At 44.5% G+C, this 20,053-nt stretch overlaps 2 protein-coding genes and 1 long non-coding RNA gene across 5 annotated transcripts in view; 1 reads left to right on the plus strand and 2 right to left on the minus strand.

Annotated features, from left to right (window-relative positions):
- LOC138521199 (uncharacterized) overlaps positions 1–7,582 on the plus strand; it is a 63,615-nt gene extending 56,033 nt beyond the window's left edge. Inside the window, exon 3 of the long non-coding RNA XR_011282969.1 lies at positions 7,013–7,582. This is a non-coding gene — a long non-coding RNA (uncharacterized lncRNA). The remainder of the gene's footprint in view (positions 1–7,012) is intronic.
- The window catches only part of SDR42E1 (short chain dehydrogenase/reductase family 42E, member 1), a 252,431-nt gene extending 234,470 nt beyond the window's left edge, over positions 1–17,961 (minus strand). For 2 of the 3 annotated variants that reach the window (XM_069638477.1, XM_069638495.1), the window contains exon 1: positions 17,859–17,945. The gene's annotated coding sequence lies outside the window, so the exon portion shown is untranslated. Of the gene's footprint in view, positions 1–17,858 lie in introns of all 3 variants that reach the window. The other variant, XM_069638487.1, reaches the window with a different exon arrangement.
- The window catches only part of MOCS3 (molybdenum cofactor synthesis 3), a 95,946-nt gene extending 77,971 nt beyond the window's left edge, over positions 1–17,975 (minus strand). Inside the window, exon 1 of the mRNA XM_069638453.1 lies at positions 17,859–17,975. The gene's annotated coding sequence lies outside the window, so the exon portion shown is untranslated. The remainder of the gene's footprint in view (positions 1–17,858) is intronic.
- Between the last annotated feature and the right edge of the window lie 2,078 nt (positions 17,976–20,053).

The following is a 20,053-nucleotide window of genomic DNA, read 5'->3' on the forward strand; positions in this document are numbered from 1 at the left end:
ACGGTTTCATGCATTTTTGGAACTTTGGGTTACACCCTAAGTTACCAATGGTAATCCATATGTGGACCCCTTGCTCACAGTGCTTAGAGAGGCACAGCTTCACTTCACTGATGAGGTCCGACTAGAGTGAAACACGTGTCTGAGGTTGCTGCTGTTGGTACTCTTGCCCAGAGGAGAATTGAGTAGCATTTCGGTGCTGGATTGCCCTGTGGGTGAGACAAAGATTGATATGCAATTAAATATTTCCCCTCTGTGCAAGGTACAGTGAACTAAAACATGGTTGTACACCCTCCCGAGTGGGCACTCTCAAAGAACAGGTTTTTTGGCCATGTTTGTTCTCGGTAGAGGGTTTCCCAGACGGTTTTGTGCATACTGATAGAGTGTACCTCAAAAGGCCCACGTGGGGCCTGGCTGCAGAGGGTAACATAGGAGACAGAAAACCCCAACCGCCTTTCATATGAAACTGTGTCAACCTGAAGCCAGCTCCCACCCTCAGTATCAATTGACAGTGAGCTGTCATGTCTGGGACTGCGTGTTTAAAGAAGGTCCCCCGTCAGATCATCTAAAGGCTTAATCAGAAGCAGGAGGAAGAACTCAAAATTGGAACCTGGCTGAACGTACAGTTTTCCTTACATCTTACGCCAGTGAAGGAAGGCCAGGACCTCCAAGTGGGAAGCAAGATTCCTCCCCTAAACATCTCACAGGGAACAGAAAGATACCAAATCCCAGGGGACCCTGCAGCAGCTCCAGAACCGGTACCCAGCCAGCACACAGCGTGCCCTGCTAGGCTCTTCAGCAGGCATCCTAGGTGGGAAGTGCCATAGAGTCTCTGAACCCAAAACCAAGGACAAGGAAGCTGCCTGGAACACACTCCTTAGCTTTGGGCTGTACGCCTTAAAGGACTACACAAGCCCATTGAAGAAGCTGGGGAAGCGCCTCGACGAGCTTCTGCTGATGCCCGCCTTAAAGGACATTTTCAATCCAGTCGAGTTCCTCAAGCTGCAACTTACTGCATTGCTACTGTTGGCAAGCCACTTAAAGACATCATAGACGTATCGACCAGTGCGTCAGCACAGCTAACCAGCACTGAGACAGGGATTTGTGACTCTGAGCCACCGTGTAGGCCAGCCTGCAGCCGTTCGTCAAGCTCTGCTCGCTGTACCGTCCTCCCGCCTGATACCTGCAGTTGACTTCTGTCTTGAACTATGTCACAAAAGCCTGCAAAGCACCCTGAAGCCAACTCAACCCTGCCGATCTCCAAGAACATCTACAGCACAAGGTACACTGTGGTTCTGTCGCCCTGGTCCTACCCAGAAGGCCCCTGGAGACATTTTAAGACCCATTGCTCCCTTAGCGTTGAATCCAAGTAACCTTGATCTATTGTGGTTATTTTACCATACCAACTACCCTGGATACTACCCAGTATCCAGAGTGCATCCCTTTTCCTTCTTTCAAACTGTCTGTCCTCTACGTTCCTTTACAGGGTGGGTTATATTTCTTATTGTTGGTAGAGCTGTATGTTGTGATAATAATAAAGTAGATTTGTTTATACAAACTTGACTGGACAGTCCCTTTTATCATTGGGTAATAATTGTATTTTTGCTGTGTTGCAACTAACCAACGATCGACCTTTTTAGAGATGAGCCTGCCATTCCATCCAGGTTAACAAAATTGGACGAGGGGGTTTATAATTTGTTTGTGTTTCCAATCTGTTCAGGTCCTTTCTGGTGTACTAGAGGTGTGGAGCTGATTGATGGCTTGGAAACCGATATTCATCCCTGGACCATTGGTGCCCCTGAAGTTTATTCGTCACATTGGTGGCAGACCGTCAGAGGTAGTTGGGGCCTTGCACACAGTTTAGTCACCCAACGATAAAAGTACTGTTGCAGGCAACGTTTAGACACTGCTAGGTATTTATAATAATAATGGATCTTGACACAGAGACTGTGAAATGCATGACTAAGGATGTCCTGCGCATCCTATGTCAAGAGAGGGGACTTCCCCACATCACTAAGGTTAATAAACCTGAGTTGCTGACCAGCCTTCAAGCTTGGATAGAAGCAAGGGTGGCTGGGGAGAAGACCCCAGGGGACAGGTTAGGCCCTGTGTACTTGGATAAAGAAGACCTTCCGAGAGGGCTACTTGAAGATGAGGATGACCGCATGATTAGTGTTTCTTGCCAAACATCCCTCCGGGGGGCAGGCGTGGTTTCTCAACACTCTAGAGTGTCAGTGAGGTCAGGGGCTAGTGCAGCACTCCGCAGGTCCCAGGCCTCAGCACAGTCTCTAAGTGGCCCAGTAATTGTTCAGGCTGTTAACGATGTAACGGCTAGAAAGCTCCTTTTGGAGAAGAGGAGACTAGCAGTGCATACCTGCAAACATCTCAGCTGTTTGTCCTTTCATTCCTGCCGGCACCACCGGGTGCCGGAGTGCTCGCATTATACATGCGGAGTAACCAACTTCTGTTTTGCGCTTCCGTGTGATTATTTCTTCCCCATGGCTCGCTGCATTCCTTCCCACACACATCTCTCACAAACTGATCAGGAATGGTCAGAGGAGGAGGTATATGAAGAACATGTTGTGGCTTTGGCAGACAATTTTAAGAGTGCTCGACTCCTTAGTGGTGACTACCATTAAAAATCAGTGGCAGACATGCTGCTACCCATCTAACTACGTCTGGACTGTATGGAGGCACACCTAAAGGGAGCAGCCCCGGAGGTTAAAGAGAGAGCTCAGAAGAGGAAGAGCTCTCCTGAAGGCGGGAAGTACACCGTCTCGAAAGAGGAAAGGGGACTCTTTGACCCCCCCCCAGCCAGACAGAATCAGCCTCGACCTCAACCACAACCGCCATCATAGAAGGCTCAAGAAAGCCTTTTTGAACAGGAAGGAGGCCCCTTCCGAACCAATACCTCTCACCCGGAGGAGGATGAAGCAGGTGCTAGATACTCGAGCCCAGAGGAGTATAAACAGGGCACGGATGATGAGAATCATAATGACGAGTATCACAGTGATGATCAAACTCCTCAATCTACAGAGGATGAGGAGGAACAGGATGCAGGGTCAAGACCCAGCACGTCTGGGAACACGGCAGCTCCCATTTCCAAAATCAGCCAGGTGAGCAATCTGCTCTTAAAGGAATGTTTGTTCCTGAAGACTTAATTCACCCCAGATCATCAGGCTGCGCTCCGTCATCCAGGGCTATGGAGTACATCAAAGACAGGTTCTGCCGGCCCCTGGATAAAGAGGTTTGGCCCAAGATAAAAGCAGATTGTCCCTGTCCTGAAATTCCAGGGAAGGTAGCCCTAACTCCTGAGCTGCATGCAAAAATGATCACCTTCCTGGGTAAGTAACCGAAGAAAGGCATCAACCGGGCCTGGAGGTCTTGCCAGGACAAAGTCCTAGACATTACAGGTCCTTTAGCTAAATCATGGACCTCGCTGAGAAAGCCCTGGACACAGGGAAACCAATTGACCCAACCACTCTATCGGGGTGGTGTCAACAAGCCCTCTGCTTGCTTGGTAATGCCAACTGTGCTATTTCAACCGAACATAGGAAGGGTATCCTTATGAAAATAGACCCTAAACTTGGTGAGCTCGCCACCACTGAATCCAGCACAGCCACACAAGGGCTGTTGTTCGGCGATCCCTTTGGTCAAGGAAACGTCAAAGTTTGTCGGCACATTAACCACTTTAGATAAAGCACAAGCCTCAATAAAAAGAGTTTTCTCTACAAAGGTTTTTTCTCGGGCCGGATGAGGCAGGGGTCGCTCTTCCGGACATTACTCCCTGGGCAGAAGATTCCATGAATCAAGAGAAACATTCCTACTCGCACGACAGAGAGGACACCTTCTTCCTATCCAGAAGAAGAGAAAGGGGCTGCGGCTGGAGAAGGGCAGCAAGAAACCCAGCACAACAGGCTCCAGGTCAGTGTAAACAATGCAGCACCAATGCTGGAAGTGCCCATAGGAGGCAGGATAGCTCTATTCGTGTAAGTGTGGGACTCCTTATCAGAGACACCGCAAGGGGGTTTCGCCTATAGTTTTTTGGCCAGCCCTTTCAAGCACGCCGCGCGGCACAGATTGTAATGTCATAGGCAGGCGTCCTGGTGTTAGATGGCGAAGTCTGCACTCTACACCTAAAGGACGCCATACGTGAATGCTCTGACCATGGCGGATTCTTCAGCCCAATATTCGTGGTGCGCAGGAAGCAGAAAGTTCACCCTGTAATAAATCTCAGAGCCTTGAACGATTTCATTATCTACCGCCATTTCAAGATGGAGGGAATTCACATGCTCAGAGATATTCTGAGACCGGGCGACTGGCTCATTCGCCTAGACCTAAAGGATGAATATTTAGTGGTACCCATCCACCCGGCACATGTGAGTTACCTGACGTTCACATGGAGGAGTCAGGACTGGGAATGCACAAGCTTGCCCTTCGGGCTCTCCTGTGCACCATGGGCCTTCACTAAACCCCTACGGTCGGTGGTAGCACATCTCAGGGAGTAAGCTGTGAGACTTATCATATAACTCAACTACATAGTTCTCATGGCACAGACCGAAGATCTGGCAAGGCATCAAGCCCAGCTTGCCATAGACCTATTTCACGACCTAGGTTTTCTCATCAACTGGAAAAAAATCGATCCTCACGCCCTCCAGGAGCCTGGAATTTCTGGGGTTCATAGTCAACACTCTGAACTCACAGCTCCGTCTTCCAACTCCCAAGATACACTCTACTTGCAGAGAGATTTTCAGGCTCCTGCAGAAAAAACACCATCTTGCTCTGGGAGTTAGCGAGAGTAATAGGTCTCCTGTCATCATCCATACAGGCAATATTCCCCAGCCCGCTACATTACCGCAAATTACAGAACTGAAAGGACAGCATCTGAGATGCAACCTTTCTTAATCACAGCATTTAGCCCTCTTGTCTGAAGGAAGAACAGAGCTCAAATGGTCGCTCATACACATGGAAGCCTGGACCGGCAGAGCAATCTTCGGTTCGACTCCCGACATAGTGATAGAATCAGACGCACGCCGTTCAGGTTGGGGAGCAAGATGCAGCCCCGTGGCCACGGGGGGACCTGTCTCCCCAGGAGCTAGAAATGCACATAAACTGCCTGGAGCTTTTTGAAGGTTCTTTCGCAGTGCGATCCTTCACCGGAGGCTGAGTGAGTTGTGTATTACTCAAGATGGACAACATCTCTGCCATGAGATACATTATTCATCTGGGTGGCGCCAGATCGAAACCTCTGGCAGAACTAGCCAAGGACTTTTGGCATTTCTGTCTGAAACACAAGATATCTGTAACAGCGCAATATCTTCCAAGGCTAAGAAACGAGGTTGGAGACTGGCATTCTCGCCACTCGGTAGACTACAGCGACTGGAGACTCGCCAGAGAGATTTTCATGCGCCTTCAGCAAAAGTGCGGCCCCTTCTCCAGGGACCTATTTCCTTCTCGCCTCAACACTCAGTTCCGGGAATTCTACAGCTGGAGGCCGGATCCAGCAGCCTCTGCGACAGATGTCTTTCTACAACGGTGGACCGCAGAGAGGGGGGTTCTTACGCCTTTTCCCCGTTCACTATGATAGCGAGGACCATGGGGAAGGCCTGTCAGGAGCAAACACAGATAGTCCTCATATCCCCGTTTTGGACCTCTCCGACTTGGTATCCAGTTCTTCTGGAACTTTCATCGGATTTTCCAGTCCTACTACCCCAATCTCTGAATAAGCTGTCGGGTCTGACAGGTCAACACCAGCCCTTCTCCTTAGCGGGTCGTTGACCTTAGCAGCCTAGAGGATTTCAGGGCGAGATGGAGGGTCCCGGGCATTTTAAGCAAGGCAGTCAGTCTTATTGAGGAGAGCTGGGCTCCCGCGATTGCCAAGAGATACGCTAACTCTTGGAGCGCCTGGACACTTTGGTGCTTGGAACGGGATCTCCATCCAGTTTCAGCACCTGTAGAAGTGATGCTAAATTTTTTAGCTTCGCTAGTAGAGCATGGTTTTGCTTACAGAACAGTGACCGCTTATCGCTCTGTGATTTAAGCCGGGCACAATCTCGTCGAAGGCTGCCCAGCAGGTGAACACCATCTCGTATGCAGTCTACTTAAAGGTATACGTCTAACAATACCGCCTCCGGCCCGCTACAACAAACTTTGGGACGTAAATACGTTCCTTAACCTTTTTCTTTGATGGCCTTGAAACGAGGAATTATTCCGCACAGCCCTCTTGGGCATTCTCACTACTCTGCTATGCCTAGTCTCCTGCAGAAGAGTTTCTGACTAGCAGGCAGGACTTTCTCTCCAGACGGAATAGTTTTTCACATATCCAGAAGAACCAAGAGTCACTCGAGTGATTTCATATCCAGCCTTTAGCGAGCAACCACAACTATGTCTAATAAGATGCCTGAAGGTCTACGAAGAGGTGACTTTGCCTCTCAGGACCAACAGTACAGGGCAGCTTGTGATAGGTCTCCGCAAGCCACACAAAGTGGTCTCCTCCCCTACCAAAGCTCGCTGGTTGCGCTGGACTCTCGCGCAAGCGGGAATAGATACCAACTACTTTGGTGCACGCTCTTTGAGAGGTGCTATGGCCTCCAAGGCATTTAAAGTAGGGGTCCGAATAGAGGACATTATGAGAATGGCCGACTGGGCAGGAGAGTCAGTTTTCAAACAATTCTAACCCGCAACTGCAGTGATAAGTAAGCTTTAAACTAGCATAACAGGAGCCTCCGGTCTTTACATAAAAGAACGATTTTCCAGAATATCTTTTAAGAATGTCTTCATTCTATTAAAGACAGAGAGGCGAGCATTATCCCGCCCAATTAAAGAAATTAAACAGCACAATAACGGGAGGGTGCACAGTTATTCAACCTGTTATTCTGGAATGTTACGATTATTTCTCTCTTGTAAAGAATGTAAATTTGTGTATTAACTTGGCTTATTTCTTTCCCTCACACACATCTAATAGGGTTATCACACGCACCAAGTAACCCTCGGATGTTTTCTCATTCGCCGACAGGGACTTCAGAAAAGCCCTCTTGACCATGGAGGAATTTCAACAGGGTGTCCACAGCTGCAAAGCTCTGCTGCACACACATCTGATTATTCGTTCAACATGGTTCCCAGTGTCTAAAAAAGGAAGTGGTTCAGTGATAGCTACTATTTGGAGGGACTGCCTATACCTCATTGGCTGTTGCAGTCACATGTTACAGTGGCTAGTTATGGACCTTGGCTAAGCCTTATGGGAAACACAGTTTTTGAGACGTTACTACTCTATTGACTGTGTTTATCATGTTTCATGCGTTTTGGTTTATATGGGATTTCTGCACCCCTTCAAGTTACTAATGTTACTATATCGCAGGTGCAAAAATCTTGCTGCTGAGCTTCTATATTGATTCAAAATAAAAGAGAGAAGCATAATGCTCGCCTCTGTGTCTTTAATAGAATCAAGACTTTCTTAAAAGTTATTCTGGAAAAGCTTCATTGTTCCCCTGTTAATTTATCTATTGCAGCTGTGACTGCATATGGATGGGCAACTAGGGCAAGCAGCTGCTGACCTTGCATCACAAATATGCTCCCCTTTTACTACCTTCCATTGTGCTTCCTTTTTCTCCCATACAGCATTCTTTTTGCTCCCCTCTTTTTTCCTTACCAGCAATTTCCTCGCTACTATCTCAGTCTATCTGCCCACTATGTCGTCCCCTGTTCTTCCCCATTCCCTCAATCCAACTGCCTTTTTCTTTCTCCATTTATGCCAAAGATTCTTTGTTGTAAAGATCCCAATCTCTTCCTCGTTTTGCTGCTATTCGCATACTCACCCATCACTCACTTGCCTCCCTTCTCTCTCTTTCTCCTACCCTCCCTCACTCTTCATTTCTCCATGACTCTTTAGTCCTCCATTATTTCCCATTCTCCTTACACTCTTGAACCCCTGCTCTCTATTCCCCCTCCCTTTAATCCTCTTTATGCCGCATTTCCCCTCACTCTTGTGCCTGATTAACTTTTGCCCCATTCTCCTGCCCTTGTTCATTCTCTACCCATTCACCCTTTTCCCCTCATATGGCTCTGTTCTGTCACTTTACCTCCTGCCTTCCCTCCCTCTCACTCTCCCCCTCACTCTTCTGCCCTCCTTCATTCTCTACTCTCCTGTCTCATCAGTGTTCATGTTAACTGCTCCTTCTCTACTTTTCTTCCTCACTATGCTGCCCGTACTCCCTCTCCATTTCCCCTCAGTGCCCGGCAGCAGGGGCCTGTGGAGGTGGAGGTGGTGGACTGGAGTTAAGGGGTCTGTCAAGTGCCACAAGCAGCACACACAACAAAGGTAACCCCTGGTATGTTTTAGATTAAAAGGTGAATTTCTTTAAGTCTTTGATGTTCAATGACATTTCAAGTGTGTGGGGTAGGAACACTGGGGACATGCACAAAATGGATCTGTATTCTGTAGGAATTATTCTGTGATATCACCTCATGTAATGTCCCTTGTTATTGCTCATTGCCTTGAACCCTTTCATTTCCAACATTAGCTTCAGGCTGAAAACTGTAAAAAAAAACTAGAAGCATTTGTCCCTAAAGTTCACCATTGTGCAACTCTGTCCACAACCCTTCGCCTCCATGACCCGCCCACCTAGGGCCCTCAGCCATTTTTGCACACTTGGCCCTTATCCTTAAGTATGCCCGTGACTTATGGCTCCAACCGCCGACGAACCTTCGCTGGCCACTATACATAGCCCAAGGGGCGCTCTGCTCCTCTGAGCAGCTCACTGGACACTGTGCAGTGCCCAAACTCTCCCCCTGGGCACAACACGTACCGCATGCCCCAACCCTCCCTCAGGGCCCCTTTGTCATGGTTGGGCGTTTTTGTTTTATTTACGCAGCTCGAGTACTCCTAATGAACAGAACCGTGAAGCATGCTTATTAAAAAATAGAATAGGCCAGTCGCCAACGGCATCTCCAGCCTCCGGCGTAAAAAAGATAAGATGTAGTACCTTTTTAAGCATGGGTATGGAGTGGTACGGTTCGAGTGTGTTTTGGGTGTTTTTTAAATGGGCCTCTTCTGGTTCAGCGTTGTGAGGATTGCTACGATTCATGGTGTTCAGGTGAAGCAGAGCAGACGTTGTGATGGCGCGTGGGGCTCACTGCATAAGCACAGCGGTTTTAACGTCACAACCACTTTGCATTAGGTGGGCAGAATACAGCCCAAATACTGCAACGTGTTCATCTGTTCAATGAGTCATCTGAAACATTGATCTGATTTGGTGGATAAAGCTGCACATTGCGTTGGTGCACACTGGCTGTGGAGTAGTGAACTTTTCAAGGGAGAACACCTGTAAAAGAGCAATGTCTTCACTTAATTTAAAGTATGAACGGATAAGACTTGGGAAATTGTGTTAGTTTCAACTTTAATGCTGTATCAAGAAAGTAGTGTGAACTCCCGGTGCAGGTACCATGGTGGGTGGACGTTGAAAGAGCGTGCATGCTTGTTTGGAAATGTGATACACAGGGCTGAGCCTGCTTTGTGAGGATACGTTAATGTCAAGCAAGATTTTTGTGGGAAGTAAAAACAGAGCCGACCGATTTTTGGGAATATTGGGTTATGGCAAATTCTACAGGCAGACATGTTAGCACGCACCGTATTCTAATCTGACATGCGTCTGTTTGCCTATTTCAGGGGATTAAAAGGTTTCATGTATGCTTCCTAGTTTTGCATTAAATAGCAAGCAGGTGCCACAAGCAGTAGTTTTACAGCCCCCGCCCCCCCAATGGCTGACAGGTTTGAGCAGGGGCTTACCAGTGGCCAGGTCGACTGGCATCAAAGTAAGGAAGGAAGTATAAAAAGTCAAATGTACAAAATAAAATAAAGCAACTGGCAGAATTCCCTGGGTGTCGTAGGTTGCCTCTGGCTGGTGAACAGTAACTCAAAGTAAGGGGAATTTTACCAATACTTATAAATTACTAATGGGTAGCAACCCAAGTTAGTCTTTTTTTTTCATCTTTATTTAATTTTCAAACCATTAATAACATCAAAACATATTGGTGAGAGTCAGAGAAATAACAGTTTACATGACATTTTCTTTACCAACCTACAATTATCAGTGAACAACAACCTTCAGCACAAAGTCCCCTCTCACACATCAAATAAACCATTACAACACAAACAACACTTACATACAAACACAATCAAGAACAAAATACAACACATTAACCCCCCCCACCCAATTCCCATATTTCACCAAGATTTTTAGTTCTATACCTTACTCAAACAAATTGTTGAATGAATCCCAATTATCACAGTATTCAGTATCTCGATGAAGTCGAAATGCCCAAGATCTCTCATACTTCGAAAGTGTGCGCATGTCTACCATCCAACTATCATTATGTGGTTTCTTATGCGACTTCCCTACTCTCATAACATACTTTATTGTCATTAACAATGCCCTATCAATCCGTCCAGACACACCACAGATTTCCAGACCTCTGCTGTCATTTGAGAGAACAATTGTCACTTCCCTCCTAAAGTTCAGTACCCCATCGCATTCCCAGATCATATGCAGATAAGTCCCTTTTGAGTGAGAGCACCCCCAACACAAATCCGATTCAATCAAACCCCCCTCCGCCATCTTTACTGGTGTCCAATAAATACCTCCCAAAATACGCTGATGAATGTATCTCAAGTTCAAATCCATTTTTGCTTTCACCGTTACCCTCCACGCATTATCCCATACAGCTTCGGATATATCCCTCCCCAGTTCAATCACCCATTTATTCTGTAATTTCTCCCAGGAATCATGCATACACACCTGTATAGGCATATGTTTAGTAAATGTAGAGACTGCATTCGGAGTAGCATTATACAATATGCATACTCGGGGTTTATCATTTAATGGTTCACTCAACATTTGATGCCTCTCTATTATCAAGCATTCTAGTGATCTATATCTCTAAATTTCCTTATCGTCCAAACCAAATTAATCCATTAGGTCTCCAAATGGAACCATCCCACCATTTTTCCACATCATCAATCTTCAAAATTCCCTTATTAACCCAACTCCTCCAGTGTAATACTTTGTTCTCAATCTGTAAACCAGGATTCGACCAGAGAGAAGCATACTTGTAAAAAAATTAAGTTTGTCCACACCCTTGAATCAACGAAACCAGAGCAGACTTCGTAACTGTTAAAGCCTCTATCTTAACCCCAGATTTTGGTAGCTTACCATAAGAATATAAACAGTCTATTGGAAACAGGTTTAACCTTTCCCTCTCCATCCAAAGATAAAAAGGATTAAGACCCACATCCTTCCTAATATAATAAGAAGCCTTTTTCAAAAGAAACCCTTTGTAATAATTTGCCAGTATTGGGTAGCCCAAGCCCCCATCTTTAACACCACGTATTAATATAAATTGCGGAATTCTTGGGCTCTTGCCCACTCCCCATATAAAAAATCCATAAAAATGTTGTCAATACGCTTCAATGCCTGCTTTGTGAATTTCAAGGGAAGGGGTTGAATGTAATACAAAACCTTCGGAAGCAATACCATTTTGACAGCATTAATTTTAGCCCAAAGAGTTAAAGTCAGTCTATCCCATCTATGTATGTCTTTCATTAAGATTCCTTTCAATTTATCTATATTAAAATCCACAGGCCTTCGAATATCTCACACCAGAAACACATCCAAATACTTCACCGAGATATCTGCCCATTGACAATCCCAATCTAATAGCCTCCTACTTAGTGGATTCATTTTTACCGGAAAGACCACTTTTTTTTCCCCAATTCACTTTATAGCCCGATAACCATCCAACTTCCTGCATCATTTCCCGAAGTAGAGTACCACCTTCAGCTGGATTTGCCAAGACCACTGTTAGATCATCAGCATATGCCAACATTTTTATTTCACTATCTTTCAATTTCCATCCACAAATCTTCCTTTCCTGTCTAATATGTGTTAATGTTAAAGGACATTTGTACCGCGCACTATCACCACCGTAGTGGTCCCTTTAATGGTTCAAGAGCCATATTGAATAAGAAAGGGGAAAGCAGGCAACCTTGTTTGGTTCCCCTAAATAGCTTGAAAGAGCCAGACAAAACCTTATTTACCCATATTTTAGCCGAAAATATCATATTGTAAAGCACCAATCACATTCAAGAATTGTGGACCAAAACCCATTCTGATTAAAGCATAATTTAAAAAGGACCAATTAACACAGTCAAACGCCTAAGTAAAACTTCATCCACTTCAGTGTCTGATAAGCCAATTATATTCAACAAAGTCCAATATTATCACTTCTATATGTCTTGTCCATAAAACCAACTAGCGAATAATCTCCCCCATGTATTTCTGTAACCTAATAGCCATAATTTTCGGAAAAATCTTCATATCAACATTTGAAAGCGATATAGGCCGATAATTACCACATTCGGTGGAGTCTTTCCCCTGCTTAGGAATTAGCGTAAGGACTGCTTCTTGCATTGACGGACACATACTCCCATCAGAAAGAAATTGGTTATACAAACTACACAATATTGGGGTCAAAGCTGTATCAAAAGTTTTATAAAACTCAATTGGCAACCCATCTAACCCTGGGGTCTACCCACATTGAGATGACGAATAGCCTCTGTTAAGATGGATTTCTGAACTCTGACCAGGAGGGGCAGAGGTTCAGAAGGCCAGCCTAGTTTCTTGGAACAGGGTAACCTCTGGACAAGCCAGACCAATCAGGGTAGCGATTGCGGCGGTCAAGACTAAGTCTCAAGAGGGGTGAGGGTGACGGAAAGACCTCAATGAGCACACAAAGCAAGGACACTTACAAATTACTCCAGACAGGTGTTATATTAAAAATATAGACACATTTATTACAAGGCCTTTGTAACATCGACCATAGCAAAGAATCACAATAATACTAAAGTAAACCAACACATCACAATCAATACAATATATATACAAGACCGAGGGGTCTAAGTAGTTAGGAGCACGTAATATGTAAACCACCTAGATGGGGAGGAAAACAGGCAGTGCAAGTAATCATTAGACCCAGTTCGACATCTGAAATACACCTAACTAGGAGGAAGTCCGAGCCCTACGAAGAGAGGAGCCTTATGCTCAAAAGTACCTGCAGGCGCTGGTGCCAATGGACAAAAGAGGGCCTCTTCAAGGATATCAGGCAGTTCAGGAAGGTGAATGAAGCGATGCAGAACAAGACCCCACTACTCAAGCAAGGCCTCCACCTGTGGGCAGAGGCAGGGTGAGAGTGCAGGATAGAGTCACTATTTTGCAACAGCGGTAGAAAAGAAACGGGCTCCTGCATGAGGGGCCACTGGTTGGGGTATAGACTCACCGGTCCCCGACGCAGGCAGACCTAGACCTCTCCAGTTCAGTTCACGTTGCTGGCAGGTTTAGCTGCGATGATCAGGACGTCGCGACACCGTGTAGATTCTGCGTAGCAGGATGCAGGGTCGAGGGTGCCCCAAATGCAGCGGACGTGCACAGGTTGTTACCACAGCAGGGCAACACGGCAACTGCGTTTACTCTGGTCCGCGCGCACTCGTCACACTTCAGACCTGGGAATGCCAAGTGTACGAAATTCGGTGTGAGGGGGCCGTGGACACAGAGCAAGCAGTAAACCAAGTTTCAAGGGCTTCCCCGAAACGGCAGCGGTGACAGAGCAAAGCGTCCTGCATAAGCTGGTCAGCCCACTGGTTGACCCAGGGACACTTCCGAAGAGGCTTACTTGCAGGGTTTGATGAAGGTGCCCGGAATCGTTAATCTCACTATCCCAATGGGTCAAAGCGCCTTCGCAGACCTTCTAGGACGATCAGATGCAGAGGGGTCTCGCAGGACGACAGCAGTTCAGGGTGCCAAACCTTCAGTGGGTCACCAGCGGTTCCTCGACTTAGCTTCTTGTTGCAGGATACTTGGTTCCTTATCCCTTGTTCGGTGTTAACTCAGGAGATCGACAACGTAGTGGTGTTTTCAGCCTCCTCTTATCCAAAGTTCCCTTCGTGCCAAAACGGAGAGGACCCAATGGGAGATCTGCTCACAAGCACTCACACCATACGTGGACCTATCACGGACCACGGTGGTCCCAGACATTCAGGACACTCCAGACTCTCTGGCACCCAGGCTGTGTATTGGGACCAGACATCCCAGCCCACATCCTGGAGGCACACACAAGGCATACAGAAGCCCGCAAAAGCTTTGGGGTTTCACGGGAAAATGCATGACCAAATGAGGACTGCCCCGGGTCGGCTCGACCTGGGGGAAGGTGAAGGGGCAAGACGGTCAGCGGACAGGACGAAGAACCTCATGGCATGGCCATTTTGGAGCCAGGCCACTCATTTGTGCCAAACGCGGTAAGCGCGGATAACATGGCGATAAAAATGGTTCAAAAAATAAGAGCAACGATAGTTGCCACCAGTCCAGTCCATGACACACTTGCACAGTTCATAATAAGTCCAGCGAGAGTTTCTAGGGCCTTTGGAATGACTAGATACCCAAGAGTGCGGTAATGTAAGTTACAGTGCACTCTTGTTTCATGTTGCACAAAAGCTGCAACATGAGGAAAGGACTAAGGGAAACACAGTCTCCCAGTATTGACTGTCTTAAGGGCATGTCAGTTTCCCCATAAGAATTGAGCGAAAGCCCAGAGGAGTGCGGCGGAAGGCTGTGCTTCTCTGGCAAAGTCTAGATCAGGGTGTAAAACAACAGCAAAAGGTTTGGTGGTTGCCACGTGGAGGGAAAATTACATACAATGATTAAATCTTTCCTAACAGCCTCCTTCACTTCAATTTTACAAATCCGAGCGTCCACACATTCTCTCCCTTCATCAGACAAACAAGGTAGTTCAATTTTTGCAAAAAAAGTATTCAACATCATCTCGTCATTCTGCAATCCTTCAGGGTATAAGGAAGCATAGAAGGATTTAAAACATTCACAAATATCTTTACTTTTAGCCTTCACATTCCCTGCACTATCTAAAATCCTATGAACAAATGACCTCTCAGATAGACTCTTTAGCTTGTTAGCTAACAAACGTCCACTGTTATCCCCTTCCTCCCAATACTTGTGCTTCATAAAATACATGCCTCTTTCAAATTGCTCACCTAAGACTTCCTTCAATTTACTCCTAGTACCTTCCATTTTTAATCTATTACGTTTACTACTGGACATTACACACTGTGCTGTAAAATTTTAAGTTCTGACTCAAAATCTTTAACCCTTTTTCACCTTCTTTCCTTTTTCTGGAAGTCCAATTAATTAATTCCCCTCGTATAGTTGATTTAAAAGCATCCCAAACAACTAGACTATCTGCAGAATCTATATTTTCTTCAAAAAAGGTTTCTATAAACACATTTATCGCTTCACAAACCTTTTCATCTTTTAGAATGAACGTCTTTAGCCTCCATATGTCTCTATACAAGTTACCTATTTTCCAATCAATAGTCATTGTCACTAATGAGTGATCGGAAAGACACCTCTCCCTCATATCAGCACTAAAAATGTCAACAATCAATCTCTCCGAAACCAATAAATAATCCAACCTCGAATAAGAATCATGAGCAGGAGAATAAAATGAAAATTCATTACCAGTAGGATGGAGTTATCGCCAACTATCAATCAACGCAAAGGTGTCCAGAAAATCATTAAAAACATCACTCAATTTAGAACCTGTAAACCTGCATTCCGTTAGCCTATCCAAAGAAGCATCCAAAATACAATTCAAATTATCCCCCAAAACAATTTCAATAACATTCATGTTTCTCAGGGTTTCCGTTAGCGTTTTAAAAAACACTGTACCATTAGTACATGGATCATATATAAATCCCATCGTCAAAATCTTACCCTCATAATGAACATCCACCAAGATAAATCGTCCCTCATCATCCATAACAACATTCTCAAGCTTCATGTCCAAAGTTTTACGAATGAACAAACCCACTCCCCTCGATCTCCCCGAATAACAATTTAACAGTACCTTCATATACTTTGAAGCACCAAAAAATGTCTCTGGTTGTTCCGTTAAATGAGTTTCTTGTAAAAAGATCACATCTGCATTTTCTCTCCTCAATTTTGCCATTATGTTTCTCCCTTTGCTAGGGCAATTCATCCCTTTAACTTTCCATGTCCCAAAGTTCAATGCACCCTTCGACTAATGTCCAAAAATAATTTGAATCACATACAAAAAAAAAACAAGATCCAGAACTCACAAACCAAAGCAACCCAAGTTGCAAAAATAAAACCGGTATAGAGCATCATAAATATCCCACACAGAAAAAACACACAAGACATACAAACACAACATAGAACAAATACAACCAATCTAAACTGAACATTGTCCAAATCTGGACCAAATGATAAAGATAAAAATTACCCATTGCTGCTAAACTGCAACCCTCAGAACCTATGCCCAATTATATACAATCAACATATTCTCCCCTTAAAACATCAACCATGAAAAATCCCACCCAATCTCAGTACATTACACAACTTAAACCCTATTAAAGAGAAATTCCTAAAAGCACAAAACGACCCAATATAATATTTCATTTAACTGTGTATCCGTGTCATAGTTACATTAAATTAATCATGTTAAAACTCAAGGCTTAATAAAGTCTTCATCCAGAGACCTATCAATAAAAACACTAATCATACAGCATGGAACAGTGACATTTCACTAACAGGATGGTTATAAATATAGATTCCAGTTTAAGCCCTAAGCAAGTTCACATCAGTATTTCCAGCAAGCATCTCTCTGGTTTCCTGCAGTGGGATAATACATCAACGTGAGGTCCAACTCCAGAAATGAAATAAGAGATGAACATAAAGGAAGCTCTGATTAAATGCCACTACTCAGTAAAATGTTAAAAATGAATGTTCATAGAAGAATATTGTCATGTAAACAACCTCTAGTTTATTTAGTTTATTGTTAGCAATAACACAATATAACAAGAGTGCCCCATATCTCACAGTTGTATTGGAAATGCCTTTGACCTCAATAGTAACCACCATATTCAATCTATCTCTGTACGTAAGACACAGTACATGTGTTTCCAGCTCACCATGCAATAATTCAAACATGAGCCGGAGATGAGTAGACAAGCCAAGCGTTGTAACAGTCTGTGCAGCACAGAAGTTGGCTCCAGAGCCAAAGAAAGTAAATGTAGGACCCCCAAAGTGTTCTCTAACAAGATTACAAGAGTATCTTGCCCATGTAGATAAATGCAGGACCAATAGTGGTATCTGTCAGAAGTTCCTTTGATAAAAGTAGTGGCGATAGTGCCGCCTTTGTTCCATTACATCTCTGCCCTTGTTACAGCATGCTGGTGCGGAACCTACTCATATATCTGATCAGCACAGTGCAGCATGCAACCAGCCTTGTAGATAAGAGGAACGTAAAAATCCCTGCCCATTCAGAGGCCTGGATGACAACCATTAATCCGTTGCTCTGTCATCTCCCATCTGATGGTGCGAAAATGAATACAGAAGCTCTTGTGACTCAATGTTACAATCAGACAATCGCAGTCAGGGAAAATCTCTTCTCTGATTTTGTAACTTTTGCACTTTTATGCCCTTCTTGACATTTTACTCATCGCGTAATCATCTATCATTGCACTGTAAACTAGGCCAACATAAAGAAATGTGTCACTGCTCAACGCGTAACAACAGCTGCAGAGAGAATCAAAGATGATCGCAGGTGAGGAATCTACACCCTTGTGAGCCAAACCTTTGAATGCCAATGAGAATCCGAGCGTTAGCCGAGTTGTTTGATAAACACAGCTTGCCTCTGGACACCCTATGAAAGCAGAATATGCAGGTTTCTATTCTATTCTTCACATCAAAGTGCAACAACATCAGTACTTGCACACATACTCTGGTTCTTCGCTTTCTTCTTTTCAACCGTCACAGCACTGCGTCTTGAATGCGTTGCCTGTTTCCAATCTCTCTGCTTACTCATACGCGATGGCAGGAAACGTGATGGCAGGAAACGAAACACACAGCTTGTCTCATCACGTGACCCTACGTTCCACTGCACGAACAGTGAGGTGCTTTACTCTACTCACCTGGTATCACTGTACGCTGTATCCCTCTTATTATTTAATTTTACTATACGTTCCAAAATCGTCGTAAACACAAAAAATGTACGGTCTCATTGCAATATTAATACATTTTCATAACATATTATAAATCAACCCAAAACCAAAACAAACCATTAAAAATGGGGAAAGAAATATTCAGTTGAAAGAATAATCACTTTTTCTTTTAAGCATTCTTTTGGGGACTGGATGATGTTGTTTCCATTTCACATTGTTCCAGGTCTGTTAGAAAGGCATCAGCACTAACATGGTCTGCAAAAGAGTGAGTTTGACCATCCAGAACTACCCTCAAAATTGCACGATAGACCACATAGTATTGCATTTTTCTGTTTCTAGCTTTTTACTTCGCCACTTTAAACAGTTTCCTTTTGTCCAGAACATCTTTACTGAGAACACTGAAAATCATAATCTTATTTCCGCCCCATGACAGATCACCCAACTCACGTGATTTTTTCAGAATCAGTTCTCTAGTTGGATATCTGAGAAACCTTACTATAAAATGCCTTGGTCTTTGTCCCTCAGCTGGTTTCTTGGCCAAAGGTCTATGAGCCCTTTCTATCTCCAGGAAGTAGAAGCATCCAGTTTCAAAATAAATTGAAATGAGAGCCTTCTCTAAAAGTTGCATAGGATTTCCACATTCAACATTTTCTGGAAAACCTGCCACTCTGATGTTGTTTCTCCTTGAGAAATGTTCTTGCTCCGATAGTTTATCCAGTAGTTTTTAATTTTGCACTTCCAATTCTCTGATCTTGTCATGTAACTTTAAAGTCTTCTCATCTGAAGCTGTTAAATGATCTTCAATCTCAGAAAACTTAGAAGTGAGAACTGAATATCTTTCTTCAACAATGATCACCCTGGCATTTATCTCTGAAATGCCCAAAGTCACTTTGGTAAGCAGTTCCAAAATGTTGTCATCTCTTTTCTGAGCGTCATCTCCTCTCTCCATGATTCTTTGGATCATTTCCAATGTTGTACCTTGAGCAAGTAAACCCCTCTCAGTACACATCTTTTTCAATGTTTTGATCTAGAAGCATTTAAGGGTATAAAGGTACTTGTTTCCATTATATTAGATAGGTCTATGGCCTTTTACAGTTATCACTACAACTACAAAGTCACTATGTGTCCTGGATAGGAATAACTTGAAATGCCTTCAATACTGTGCAAAACTTTATACCTTCAGTCCTATCCCACCACTGTACATCAATTTGTTAAGATGGATTTCTGAACTCTAACCTGATGGGCAGAGGTTCAGGAGGCCAGTCCAGTTTCCAGGATCAGGGTACCCTTCTGGACAAGCCAGACTAATCAAGGTAGCTTGGTGGTGGTCAAGACCAGGTTTCAGGAGGGATGAGGATGATTGAAAGACCACAATGAGCACACAGAGTAAAGGACCCTTACAAATCACTCCCAGTCAGGTGTAGATATATTAAAAATACATATACATTTATTTCAAGGCCTTTGAGTTTAAAACACACAAATCAAATCACAGTAATACTTATTAGACCAACACAATCCTATCTAAATACATATATACAAGACCAATAGGGTCTAAAGGGTTCATGCACAAAATGGGTCCACAACCTAAATGGGAACGAAACAGGTAGTGAAAATAGTCTTTAGTCTCTTCTGCATCCAACTCACTCCTAACTAAGAGGCAGTCCAATCCCTAAGAAGAGTTGAGCCTAATCCTCAAATGTACATGCAATGCAAGCGCACGCAGTAATTCAAATGGGCAAAACGGGATCTCTTCAAGGGTATGTAACAACTCAGGAAGGTGGGTGAGATGATGAAGAATAGGCTCCCACTATTCGAGGAGGTTCTCCACTTGAGGGCAGAGTCGATTCCAAGAGTTGGGAATAGTTTGCTAGTTCGCACTAGCAGTTGAAAGGAGAGGGGCCCCCCAGGGGCCACTTGTGCATAAAAATGGATGGAGGCGCTAGGGGCCACCGGCCAGGGATGCGATTATTCACT

Source organism: Ambystoma mexicanum, chromosome 1q (assembly GCF_040938575.1).
Source record: "Ambystoma mexicanum isolate Mex_15411 chromosome 1q, UKY_AmexF1_1, whole genome shotgun sequence".
Taxonomy (NCBI): Eukaryota; Metazoa; Chordata; class Amphibia; order Caudata; family Ambystomatidae; genus Ambystoma; species Ambystoma mexicanum.